Source organism: Lactuca virosa, chromosome 7 (genome assembly GCF_052849685.1).
Source record: "Lactuca virosa cultivar CGN04683 chromosome 7, Lactuca_virosa_CGN04683_v6, whole genome shotgun sequence".
Classification (NCBI taxonomy): Eukaryota; Viridiplantae; Streptophyta; class Magnoliopsida; order Asterales; family Asteraceae; genus Lactuca; species Lactuca virosa.
Window position 1 is genome coordinate 63,835,176 of NC_136432.1, and position 12,838 is coordinate 63,848,013.

General features: G+C 36.7%; 1 long non-coding RNA gene across 1 annotated transcript in view; it reads left to right on the forward strand.

The window, feature by feature from the left end:
• Positions 1–11,117: 11,117 nt before the first annotated feature.
• Positions 11,118–12,838, forward strand: part of LOC145123929 (uncharacterized) — a 5,441-nt gene continuing 3,720 nt past the window's right edge. The window contains exon 1 of the long non-coding RNA XR_013715413.1: positions 11,118–11,371. This is a non-coding gene — a long non-coding RNA (uncharacterized LOC145123929). The remainder of the gene's footprint in view (positions 11,372–12,838) is intronic.

Below are 12,838 nucleotides of genomic sequence, written 5' to 3' on the forward strand. Positions count from 1 at the left end.
TTGATTATTAAATGTCACACCCCCAAACCGGAACGCGGAAACGTTCGGGGCGGAGGACGTCATGTACAGTATCACAACAACTGTATAATAGTAGTCAAAGTAAACACACAAATTGCATTGATAAAGTATAGTGTTTACATCTGTTCATAACATAGTTTGTATGACATCAAAGGTGTATGGCAAAAACTATAAGATGTGACACCATGAATGCTCCGTCTTCTCAAAAACATGTAGTGTACCTGTCTACTGGTTCCCTGAGAATACAAGTGATTTTGAAAGTGTATCAACATTTAAGTTGGTGAGTTCATAAGCATGTTTGTATTTGAAATCAGTCTATTGTTCTTTGAAAATGTAAGTATGTTCTCCCTGAAAATCCTATATTTTCTGTTGTAAGTGAATAGTAGTCTTAATACCATAAAACCAAAATATGTAAGTGTTATTGTACTCAGTGATAGTATATCGTAGTCTTATTATTTAAATAAAACTAAGTATAATCGAATGTTTCTCTGGAATGTAAGTTTCTCTGTACTGAAAATGGTATACTGTAATGTTCTTGTATGAAAACTTTGTAAGTGTATGTGCCTGGATTCCACCAGCTGTAATGTAAAATATTGTATTGTAGTTCCATTATTTAATAAAACTACTTGAAGTTGTTTATGTATTCTTACACTAATCTTATTGTTCAATACCAAATTGTGAGTTATTATAACCATACTTGTTGACCTAAGATGGACTGAAACTACATTCTTCAGGCGTCGGAATAGTTATGACATGTCACCCCAGGCCAGCCGGCCTAACCATAGCTAACAGTTAAGGTGCGAGATTATCAGTCCCGTATAGATCTATACACAAATTCACGCTCTCCCTCCAGGAGACTCTGATTATAATTTCAGGGCTTGGTTGGTACTTAGGTAAGTACTTGAAGTGTGTCTCACAAAGCTATATTGACGGTTACGTGTAGAATAATTGAAAATCACTTTGTAATGAATAACTGTATGCATGTTCCATAAACTATACCTAATATAATTTATATGTTTGTTAATGTAATGAAATCTGAACTTGGTAAAAATAGTACCTATGTTCCATAAACTACCAATTATAGTTTATATGTTCGTTTGTATTGTATCTCTGAATTTAGTAACAATGATATAAGTGTTCCATAAACTATACCTATTATAGTTTATAAGTATGTTCTTCTTGATGGGTTTTAGGTACAACAAATAAACTAGAAAACAATTCCTAAGTTCACATGCAACCTACTTTGGATCTATGTTTTAACTATTGAACATACAACTTTGAATTGCTAAACAAGAACCCTAGAGGAGAGAGGCTAATTTCGAAATTAACAAACTAGGGTTTAGGGTTTACATACCTTTCAATTGTTATAGCAAACAATTGATATTCCCTTGATCTTGATCTTGATCTTCTTGGAAGCTTTAGCACCACAAGTGTAATGCCTCTAATGGAATCACACCCAATGACTAGCAAGAAGGAAAGTAGAAGAAGAGAGAGGAGAGAGGGAGTATGCAAAATCTCGGCCTTAGGGTTTCTTCAAAAGAAAGAGTCACCAAAAACATGAACCAGGAGGCTCCTTATATAGCTGAGGGATCTAGGGTTTAAGGGAAACCCTAGTTATCCTTTGCTTAGGGCCTAAGCAAACCCAAAGGCCTTATCCAAGCCCCTATGGACGAAATTATTAGGGTTTCCCCTAAAGATTTCGTCCACCCTCTTCCAAGGGGGTTCTAGAGCCTTCCACTCAACTATTAGATAATTGCAAACTAGTCCCTGCACCTTATAATTAATTCTTTTAACCCCAAAATCAATTCTGATTAATTTCTGGCTAAACAATTAATTAAACATAATGATTTCTAATTAATATATTAATCCATTAACATATTAATAAATCATTTATATATATATATATATATATTAATTTATTAATCTTATAAATTAATATATCTCCTTTCATAATTTCCTTGTCCAGTTGCTAGGTTGAGGGCAACCCAAAAGAACTGTGCTGCTATCAATTCAAGTACATACCAATTATAGTTATGGGCTTAGACACCTAATCCAACAGTCTCCCACTTGGATAAGTCTGTAACTATAATTGCTAGTATGCCTTCTAAATTTGACCAGCAAATTGTAGCTTCCAAAAAGTTGCTGCCGAACTCTGACCCAGTCAGTTACGTGTCCTAAGATAAGTGATCATATAACCCTTCGTTCTGCTTGATATCCCCAGACAAAAGGCATGGAATGTAATCAATCTGTTTGTCCAGAATCTATGTTTCCCGATTCCTGATTTGTGATGATGTAGGACTTCTAATCGAACACATCAATTTAGTCCTGGCTGGGCCCAGCACATAAGTCAACACCAAATCATCGAGGGGCCCACAGATATCGCTTTTCCTGTTAGGGCAAAAGGAACGAATAAACGTTGACTCATATGCTTGTATCTTTTACTCATCAAATTATGCATGACAATACGTTTTATAACACCAAGTTACTGATGCGTTTTCGTATCACCAATGCACAACCGACTTGTAAATTACAACTCATATATCTTCGTTTCAAGATTATAAGATATTATCGTCTCAGTATTACTCGTGATGAATTCCATGAAGTAATACTCTGAGCGAGGGTTTATCCAATACTCAAATCTCAATTTCTGAGTACTCATGAACGTTGCAGCAATTCTATTGCCATGTCTATCCTTAGACAATTTGCAATCCAATTCATGACAGTCTTAATTCACTACTTACTTCCAAGAGTACGAGCGACTGTGGAGTTTGAATAATCTCATTATTCAGGAAGTAAAACATGCAAAAATGAAACACAATAATAAACAATCGACAAAAGGTAGTAGCCAAACTTATAAATAATACTTTATTATTTAATCACCAAAGGTCAATTACATTTACTTTGTTACAAGTTTCAAAAACTAATCTAACTACTAAAACTAATATCATCTTTCAGTCCTATGCTCCGAGCATGCTGAATATGCTTAGCCCTACTCAGACCCTTTGTGAGGGGATCTGCTGGGTTATCTTCAGATGACACCCTCTTTACTATAAGATGGCCTTCTTCAACTCTATGTCTGATGAAATGGTACTTTCTGTCGATATGTCTGGTCTTACCATGATCTCTCGGTTCCTTTGTCAAGGCAACCGCTCCTTCATTATCGCAGAACAGTTCCATAGGCTCCTGGATGGTTGGAACAACTCCGAGATCCCCGATGAAGTTCCTCAACCAAGCTGCTTCTTTCGACGCTTCACTTGCTGCTATGTACTCTGATTCACAAGTAGAATCAGCCATCGTATTTTGCTTGGAACTCTTCCAAGTAACTGCTCCTCCATTCAGTAAAAACACCCAGCCTGACTGAGAACGGAAGTTATCTTTATCCGTCTGAAAGCTGGCATCACTGTAACCATCTACTCTCAAAGTATCACTGCCACCAAGCACAAGGACCCAGTCCTTTGTCCTTCGCAAATACTTGAGTATATTCTTAACTGCTATCCAATGAGCTCTACCTGGGTTTCCCTGATAGCGACTGACCATGCTCAAAGCAAATGCCACATCAGGGCGAGTACATGTCATAGCGTACATGATCGATCCGACAGCGGAAGCATAAGGTACACGACTCATGTCATCTATTTCAACATCTGTACTCGGGCATTGAGTCTTACTCAATTTGGTATTGCTCTGGATAGGTAGCTCTCCCTTCTTGGAATTTTCCATACTAAACCTCTTTAGTACCTTATCCAAGTATGTGCTCTGACTAAGTCCAATTAGTCTCTTCTTTCTATCTCTCAATATTCTAATCCCAAGAATATAGGCAGTTTCTCCAAAGTCTTTCATTGCAAAACACTTTCCAAGCCAAGACTTAACCTCTTTCAAGGTTGGAACGTCGTTACCAATGAGTAATATGTCATCGACATATAACACCAGAAAAGTTACTATACTCCCACTAGCCTTGATATACACACAAAACTCATCTTCACTTCTAGAGAAACCAAACTCTTTGACTTTCTCATGGAAGCAAAGATTCCAACTGCGAGATGCTTGTTTCAATCCATAAATGGATTTCTCAAGCTTGCACACTCTATTGGGAAACTTTGCATCAACAAAACCCTCTGGCTGACTCATGTAAACATCTTCAGCCAACTTCCCATTAAGGAAAGCAGTTTTGACATCCATCTGCCAGATTTCATAATCATGAAAGGCAGCTATGGCGAGCAATATCCTAATAGATTTAATCTTAGCCACTGGCGAAAAAGTCTCATCATAGTCAACCCCTGGGGTTTGAGTAAAACCTTTTGCAACCAGTCGAGCCTTGAATGTATGCACATTCCCATCCATGTCTGTCTTCTTCTTGAAGATCCATTTGCACCCAACTGTCTTGCGACCTGGTGCACTATCAACCAAATTCCAAACTTGGTTGTCATACATGGACTTAATCTCGCTGTCCATTGCCTCTTTCCACTTGGAAGCCTCTGGGCCTGCCATTGCTTCCTTATAAGTGACTGGTTCATCTAAGTTTACCAGTGTTCTGTCACTTATGAATGTGTCACCATCTGAAGTAATATGAAAACCATACAACTCAGGTGGCACACTCACCCTAGTGGATCTTCTAAGAGGTAATGAGTTATCAATTGGTTCAACAGGAACTGTTTCCTCTGGTTGAGTGCTAGTGTCATCTAAGGTTCCTTCATTGGCTGACTCTTGAATTTCTTCAAGGTCAATAGTGCTCCCACTGTCCTCTTTGAATATGAGCTCTCTTTCAAGAAAGACTCCTCTTCGTGCTACAAAGACCACGTTCTCACTAGGCCTGTAGAACAAATATCCAAAAGACTGCTTTGGGTAACCAATGAAAACACATTTCTCACTTCTAGCTGCTAGCTTGTCGTGAGTCTCTCATCTTACGAAAGCTTCACAACCCCAGACTTTAATATGTGCTAACGAGGGAACTTTCCCTGTCCACATTTCGTGAGGTGTTTTGGCAACCTTCTTTGTAGGGACAAGATTGAGGATGTGGGCGGCTGTCTCTAAGGCATACCCCCAGAAGTGAATAGGAAGCGAAGCCCGACTCATCATAGAACGAACCATGTCTAACAAGGTTTGATTGCGCCTCTCAGCTACACCATTTAACTGTGGTGTCCTAGGAGGAGTCAATTGTGAGACTATCCCACATTCTTTCAGATAGTCGTTAAACTCGATACTAAGATACTCCCCGCCTCTATCGGATCTAAGTATCTTTATCTTTCTGCCCAATTGATTTTCGACTTCATGCTTAAACTCTTTGAACTTTTCAAAAGTTTCTGACTTATGCTTGATCAAGTAGATATATCCATATCTGCTATAATCGTCAGTGAAAGTCACATAGAATCGATTAGCATCTCTTGTAGTTGATCTGAAGGGCCCACACACATCCGTGTGTATGAGATCCAACAGACCTTCACCTCTTTCACAAGACCCTGTGAATGGTGATTTTGTCATCTTTCCCAAAAGACAAGACTCACACATATCATCTGACTTTAGGTCAAATGATTCCAACACTCCATCCTTTTGGAGTTGGGCTATGCGTTTCTTGTTAATGTGTCCAAGACGACAATGCCACAAGCATGCCTTGTCTACACTATTAGACAAGTCAATATTAAGTACACTATTTCCTAAGCTATCAACACAAGTCACTGTTTCATACACACCATTACAAGGCAAAGCTTCAAACATAAAAACACCATTCTTATAAACAGAAATTGAACCATTCAAATCATTAAAAGAATATGTAAAACCTTGTCTGAACAATGCATGAAATGAAATAATGTTTCTCGTCATCTCAGACGAATAGCAACAATTTATTAAATCTAATCTAACATCATTACTAAGCAGAAGCTGATAAACTCCGATCTTGGTTACTGGTGAAGACTTTCTGTTTCCCATGATCAGGTTTATCCTTCCTCGCTCTATCTCCTCACTTTCCTTTAGACCCTGCAAATCAGAACAGATATGAAAACCACATCCTGTATCAAGGACCCATGAACGAGAAGATAATGAGTTATTAGTAGAAATAGTGTAAATACCTGCCGAAGATGGCTTCACTTTGCCATCCTTGATATCTTGCAGATATTGTGGGCAAGATCTCTTCCAATGCCCCTTTTGGTTGCAGTAAAAGCAAACTGCCTCTTTTGGATCAGAAACATGGGGAGTGGAACCATTGGGCTTAGCCTTTGGGCCATTACTAGATGACCCAGCTTGAGCCTTGCTCTTCCAGTTTTGCTTGGGAGGACCTTTCCTCTTTTTCCCCTTTCCCTGTCCAATAGCCAAAACAGGGGCACTCGTAGGTGTGGAGGGTATACTTTTACCCTTCATCCCTGCCTCAGCTGTCTGCAACAAGTTGTGCAATTGGGCCAAGGTCTGCTCAGTATTGTTCAAATGGTAAGTTAGAATAAACTGACCATAACATTCAGGAAGTGAGTTCAAGACCATGTCAATGGCCAATTCCTCATCAAAGTGAATATTGAGCTTGACCAAACGCTCTATGTAGCGTTGCATTCTTTGCACATGTGAGACAACCGACTCCCCATCTTTCATCTTGCAAGCCATGAGTGACTTGACTACTTCGAACTTTTCTTGACGAGCTCGCTTATGGTACTTTTCCATAAGGTCCTTGTTCATCTCGAAAGGCCAGTAGTCCTCATAGTACCTCTGCAGTTCTGGGGACATAGTTGCCACCATGATGCATGCCACTTTGGTAGCATCATCGTAATGTTTCTTGTAGGCAGCAAGATCTTCAGGAGTAGCTTCATTCTCATCAAGCTCTTTTAGCTCCTTTTCAAGAACATATTCTTTGTTCTCGAAACGAAGAGCCATCTTGATGTTGCGCATCCAATCGTTATAGTTTGAGCCATCCATAACGACTTTGGAGCAAATATTGAGCAAAGAGAAGTTTTGGTTGGAGGAGGACGAAGCATAAGAGTTTCCAGGAGTAGACATCTGAAAAGAAAGAAAGTTTTAGTTAGATTTCAAGATACCTTAATAGAATAACCCAAAGATATAATATCAAGGTTAGGATCCAACTATGAAGATTCACAACTCAGAAATGGGATGCCGAGATCCAAGTGCAAATTTCATAAAGGTAGGTGAATGACGATTCACCAATTCCACCATTAGACGAAACAAACGAAGTGAAATTCCTAATTCTTTTGAGATACATTGAAACTATTCAATGGCATGTTTTAATCTCAGATTATGCTCTTCTATTTGTGACTGGGATGCCGAGGATCACAAACAAGATGTGAATAACCATGCAAATGTGCTTGGTAACCTCATTGTCTTTATCATTAACTATTGATGTGCTGGTAAACCACACACGCTCCATCAAAATGACAATTATGAGATACCCATTACTACTCTTTATTAGTGCCTTTTAGTGTGCTGGTTAACCACACACGCTCCACTAACGACTAATAAAGCATAATGTGCAATTTCATGGATTAGCATACTTTTCACATTTTTCCTAAAGTAACTAGAGTTGGGATTTTTGAAAATAATGTTCTAGTACTTTTAATATCATTATACTTTTAATGAGAAGTAGTTGTCCTATCAAATCCGTTCTGCTAACGACCCTCCACTAATCAAGGAAGCGGTGGGTGAGAGTGGACACCCATTCAACTACCATTTTATAGGCAGTTTCCTTATACCCCCCTTATAGATTAGCTTCGTGAATGAGGCATACTAGCGATTTGACTGACCATATTCTTATACATATATAATATTAAACTTTTAATTATAATATATATATAAGGTGTGTTTTAAAACATTTTAAAACTTCAAGGGTTTATAAATTTCGAAATTTAAGCTATTAAATTTAAATTTAAATAAACCAATTAACTAGATTTAATATTTATCTTTTAATTAACTATTAATCAAATTATTAAATCTTGTAAGGATTATCTAATTAAATTAATCCATTAATTTAATCCTAATCCTTATCCCTCTAAATTTCGAAAAATAGGGTAAGGATAATTATCCAATTAATCTAATTAAGTAACAATTATCCAAAAACAAGAAACCCTAGTTATCCTCTAGCATATTTCGAAATTCATAAGGGAGGAGGCTAGGGTTTTCAAAACCCTAACCCTAATTTCGATTAGGGTTCTTTGGAGGCTAGGGTTTTCGAAAAAACCCTTTGATCCAAAACCCTAGAAATCGAAAATTTGGCCTTTAGGGTTTAATAGCTATAAACCCTAATTTGCAATTCAACAATTGTAGCAATTCAATTTAAAACAACAATGGCTCTGATACCACTGATGGGTTTTAGGTACAACAAATAAACTAGAAAACAATTCCTAAGTTCACATGCAACCTACTTTGGATCTATGTTTTAACTATTGAACATACAACTTTGAATTGCTAAACAAGAACCCTAGAGGAGAGAGGCTAATTTCGAAATTAACAAACTAGGGTTTAGGGTTTACATACCTTTCAATTGTTATAGCAAACAATTGATATTCCCTTGATCTTGATCTTGATCTTCTTGGAAGCTTTAGCACCACAAGTGTAATGCCTCTAATGGAATCACACCCAATGACTAGCAAGAAGGAAAGTAGAAGAAGAGAGAGGAGAGAGGGAGTATGCAAAATCTCGGCCTTAGGGTTTCTTCAAAAGAAAGAGTCACCAAAAACATGAACCAGGAGGCTCCTTATATAGCTGAGGGATCTAGGGTTTAAGGGAAACCCTAGTTATCCTTTGCTTAGGGCCTAAGCAAACCCAAAGGCCTTATCCAAGCCCCTATGGACGAAATTATTAGGGTTTCCCCTAAAGATTTCGTCCACCCTCTTCCAAGGGGGTTCTAGAGCCTTCCACTCAACTATTAGATAATTGCAAACTAGTCCCTGCACCTTATAATTAATTCTTTTAACCCCAAAATCAATTCTGATTAATTTCTGGCTAAACAATTAATTAAACATAATGATTTCTAATTAATATATTAATCCATTAACATATTAATAAATCATTTATATATATATATATATATATTAATTTATTAATCTTATAAATTAATATCTCTCCTTTCATAATTTCCTTGTCCAGTTGCTAGGTTGAGGGCAACCCAAAAGGACTGTGCTGCTATCAATTCAAGTACATACCAATTATAGTTATGGGCTTAGACACCTAATCCAACACTTCTATCGTTTCTTGAATTAGTAGAGTAGTAAGGATGTTCCATAAATTATACTTATTATAGTTTATAAGTGTGTTCCATTTGTAATGAAAATATTTCTGAAAATTCTCCTTTGCGCAACATGTTACAAAGGTTTAACGGTTTGTACTCATATATATAGGGCATATATAATTAAAATTAAAAAGACAGTCGGACAAGTGAATTTTTCCTAAGCCCACAACCAAACAAGGAACAGGAGTTAATGCGAAGACACCAGTCCTAAGCCTGTTGAATCTCATATATATATATATATATATATATATATATATATATATGTGTGTGTGTGTGTGTGTGTGTGTGTTTTGGTAAAAACAATAGTTTATACAGTTGAAATAATTTAGAATAGCTTGAAACAGTTTGAAATAGTTTGAAACGTCTGAAATTGTAAGATATCATTTGGATGTTAACACAAAATTTAATTGTATTGTACTTGTATCCCCCCCTAAAAACATGGAAAATAGTGAAAACGTAGGGATATGAACTCACCTCAATGTATGTTCGTGTTTGGATGAGAAGTGGTAGCGATGATCCTCGGGTTAGAACCCGTGTGAGTAGTTGTATCCTAATAATAATTATACACGATATCGTATTTAAATTAATAAGATATTAATTTAAATAATAAATAATAATTTAAAGTGTTAAAAAAACACTTAATTATGTAAGAAATACTTACAAAAAGTCTTAGGAATTATTTGAAGGTATTCTAGGCGTTTTCGGTGTGCTTGGGTGTTTTCGGTGTAAGCTTGAAGATTTGAAGATTGTTTTTGGTGTTCTTGGTGTTCTTGGGGAAATTAAAAAGATCTGGGTAAAATCCCTTGAAGATATGATGATTTTGTATGATAGTTGAGAGAATTTTGGATGAGTTTTGAGAGCAAATTGAGGGTGATTTTGGTTTGGAAAATGAGAAATGAAGTATGTTTGCGGCTGAATATATATATATATATATATATATATATATATATATATATATATATATATATATATATATATATAGGTGAGGTTTTCGGTCGAAAAGTAGCCCAAAAGAGAGAGATTTCGGTGCTAACCGAAATCTGTTTTCGGTCCGAAGAGGGTGGCCCATGCGAGGGTTTTCGGTTCGCATGGATTCGTTTAGGGTTTTTGGTCTAAGTGATTTTATTCCCAAATACTTGAAACATTATAATAAATAAAAAAATTTCTAGATATTAAATTATATTTAAACCTTATAAATTTAACCAATTGACAAATTGACTTTTATTTAGCAAGTTTGACTTTTATTGACTTTTATTGACTTGAAAAGAACGGGTTGTTACGTTAAATGACCCTTCTTAAAATCCACCCTCACCCATACAATTAAAAAAACCCGGGGAGTGAGACAAGTTATCCTTCGAAATACCATACCCAACATATGTCCAAAACCACCAAAAACCCAGCAGGTGCACCACCATCATTATTGATGATAGCATGTGTACCCATTTGTGAAGCTACCAAGCACACAGAAGCAGCAAGCAGCTTATTCGCTGCGGTTGAAGCAGTGGCAGCAACTATTGCTCTTGGAAGACTCTCACCAGAAGCCGGTGAAGCTGCGGTGATAGAGACAAGAGCCGTGTCTTCCACTTGTACAATAACATGTGCTAGAGAGAAGGTAACAACAACATCCACAACAACCTTCTAAGTAGAGCTATTATTTTTGTTTTTTAGAATATGTATTCCAAAAATGCCCCTCCATCTCTTCATAACCTTCCTAAAACTGTTTTCATGCATCATCACCTTTATACCCACTCGTAACCTTATTTTCCTCCTCATCACTCCCTATTTTTTCCATAGTTTCATATATACCAAACGTGTCTTCCGAGATATATTCCTTATTATGCGTAAAGTGAAGGATGCCTTCCTCTTCAAAAGCATCATGAGCAACATGATTATCGAAAGTAGATTTAGGAAACTCAGAAGAAAACAAGGAGGTCCAACCGAAGGCTTCTTTAATTCTAACCGAAAACAGAACATCATCAACCCGAGCCTTAACAACATCTGATATGATTCCTTGAAAAGAAAATAAGATGCAAAGGTGGTTCTTATAGACATTCTCCCCTAGATCATCCTCAAGGTGTGCAATACATCCCCATTTGGCAATGATTTTCCTAAATGCATCTTTGCTCCAAGAACGCACCGGTAAGCCTTCAACATCAACCCAAACAAGCTTTCCAAAGGAACAAAATTTCTATCTAATCCATATTTTTCCAAAATCCAATGATTCATCACATTACTAGACATAAAATTCTTGCATGCATTTTCACTTTTAAATTCAAACATTACCCATAAACCTCCCACATAGCGAATGTCAAAATCATCACACCCTTCATCAAAACAAAGAATTAGGAGATTATCCAACGTACATAAGTCCCTAGCTTTAACAAGCCATGCACATTTTCATTTCTCCACTAAAAAATCCTCGGAAGGAAGATCCAAGACTTCCTCAACAACTTCATTACGATGATTGAATATAGGAGGGCCCATAACAACGCCAACATAAGAGTTTAACGAGGTATCAATCTTTCCACTTTGGATGGAACCGCATGATTATGAGACAAAGTGGTATAATTTTTAAAGAATCTTGGAACAGATGCAAACAACTTATAATACCCAAACCAAACCTCACACAATTACTTAACTATATAATCATTATTACAAACACCTGTGAATATGATAAATCCAAAACGTTTCCCCATACCTATTATTCGAAATAAACACGTTAAAATTTTTACCAAGATGATCACAAACACGCCACACGTTACTCAAAAGAATGGAATCAAGAAAAATAGTAACAAAGAAGGAAAAACATTAGGGTTTACGTGGAATTTCTTCCCAACATGAAACTCTCGATACTTTTTTCTGTAAAGGTTTGGTTTATTCCATCAATCATCAGATTTCACTCTTGATTTCTTACTTACCCCACCCGACATCACTGAAATGAACACCCCCCAAACGTCGGTGATCGGAAGTCTACAATGCCAACTTCAGAAGTCTTGACGACGTCGGGTTTTATTGCATATGTTCTGGAATGCGTGTTCACATCGGAATGCGTATCGGAGATCGGAATTGGAAATTCGGAGTGTATCAGAATGCGTGAGATCGGAATCGGAAAGTCGAAGTGTGTCGGAATGCCGGAGAGCGTGTCGGAGATCGGAATCGGAAAGTCAGAATGCGTTTGTAAATCGAGATCCAAAATGAAATCGAGATCCAGATTTTTTCGGAATATATTCCGGAAAATGAATTTGAAAATGGAAGTCTGGGATATGTACTGTTACTCCGGAATGGGTATTCTGGAGGATACTTGATGGGCCGACCAAACATATATGGAGTCCAAAATTGTTTCCAGAACGGCCCATTCTGGATAGAAAGATTATTTTGCAAAAAACGATTTAAATATGTTTTTTTTCAAAAATACACCAAAAAGTGGTTAGATTATTCAATTTTCCTTTATTAAAAATTTAATACATATTTAATTTTTGTTATATTTATTTTAACATGACAACATAAAGTATTACAACCAATTAAATAATAGTTAGTTACATATCATAATTATTATATATTTTTTTAACAAGTTATGACAACATAAAGTATTATAAGCAATTAAAT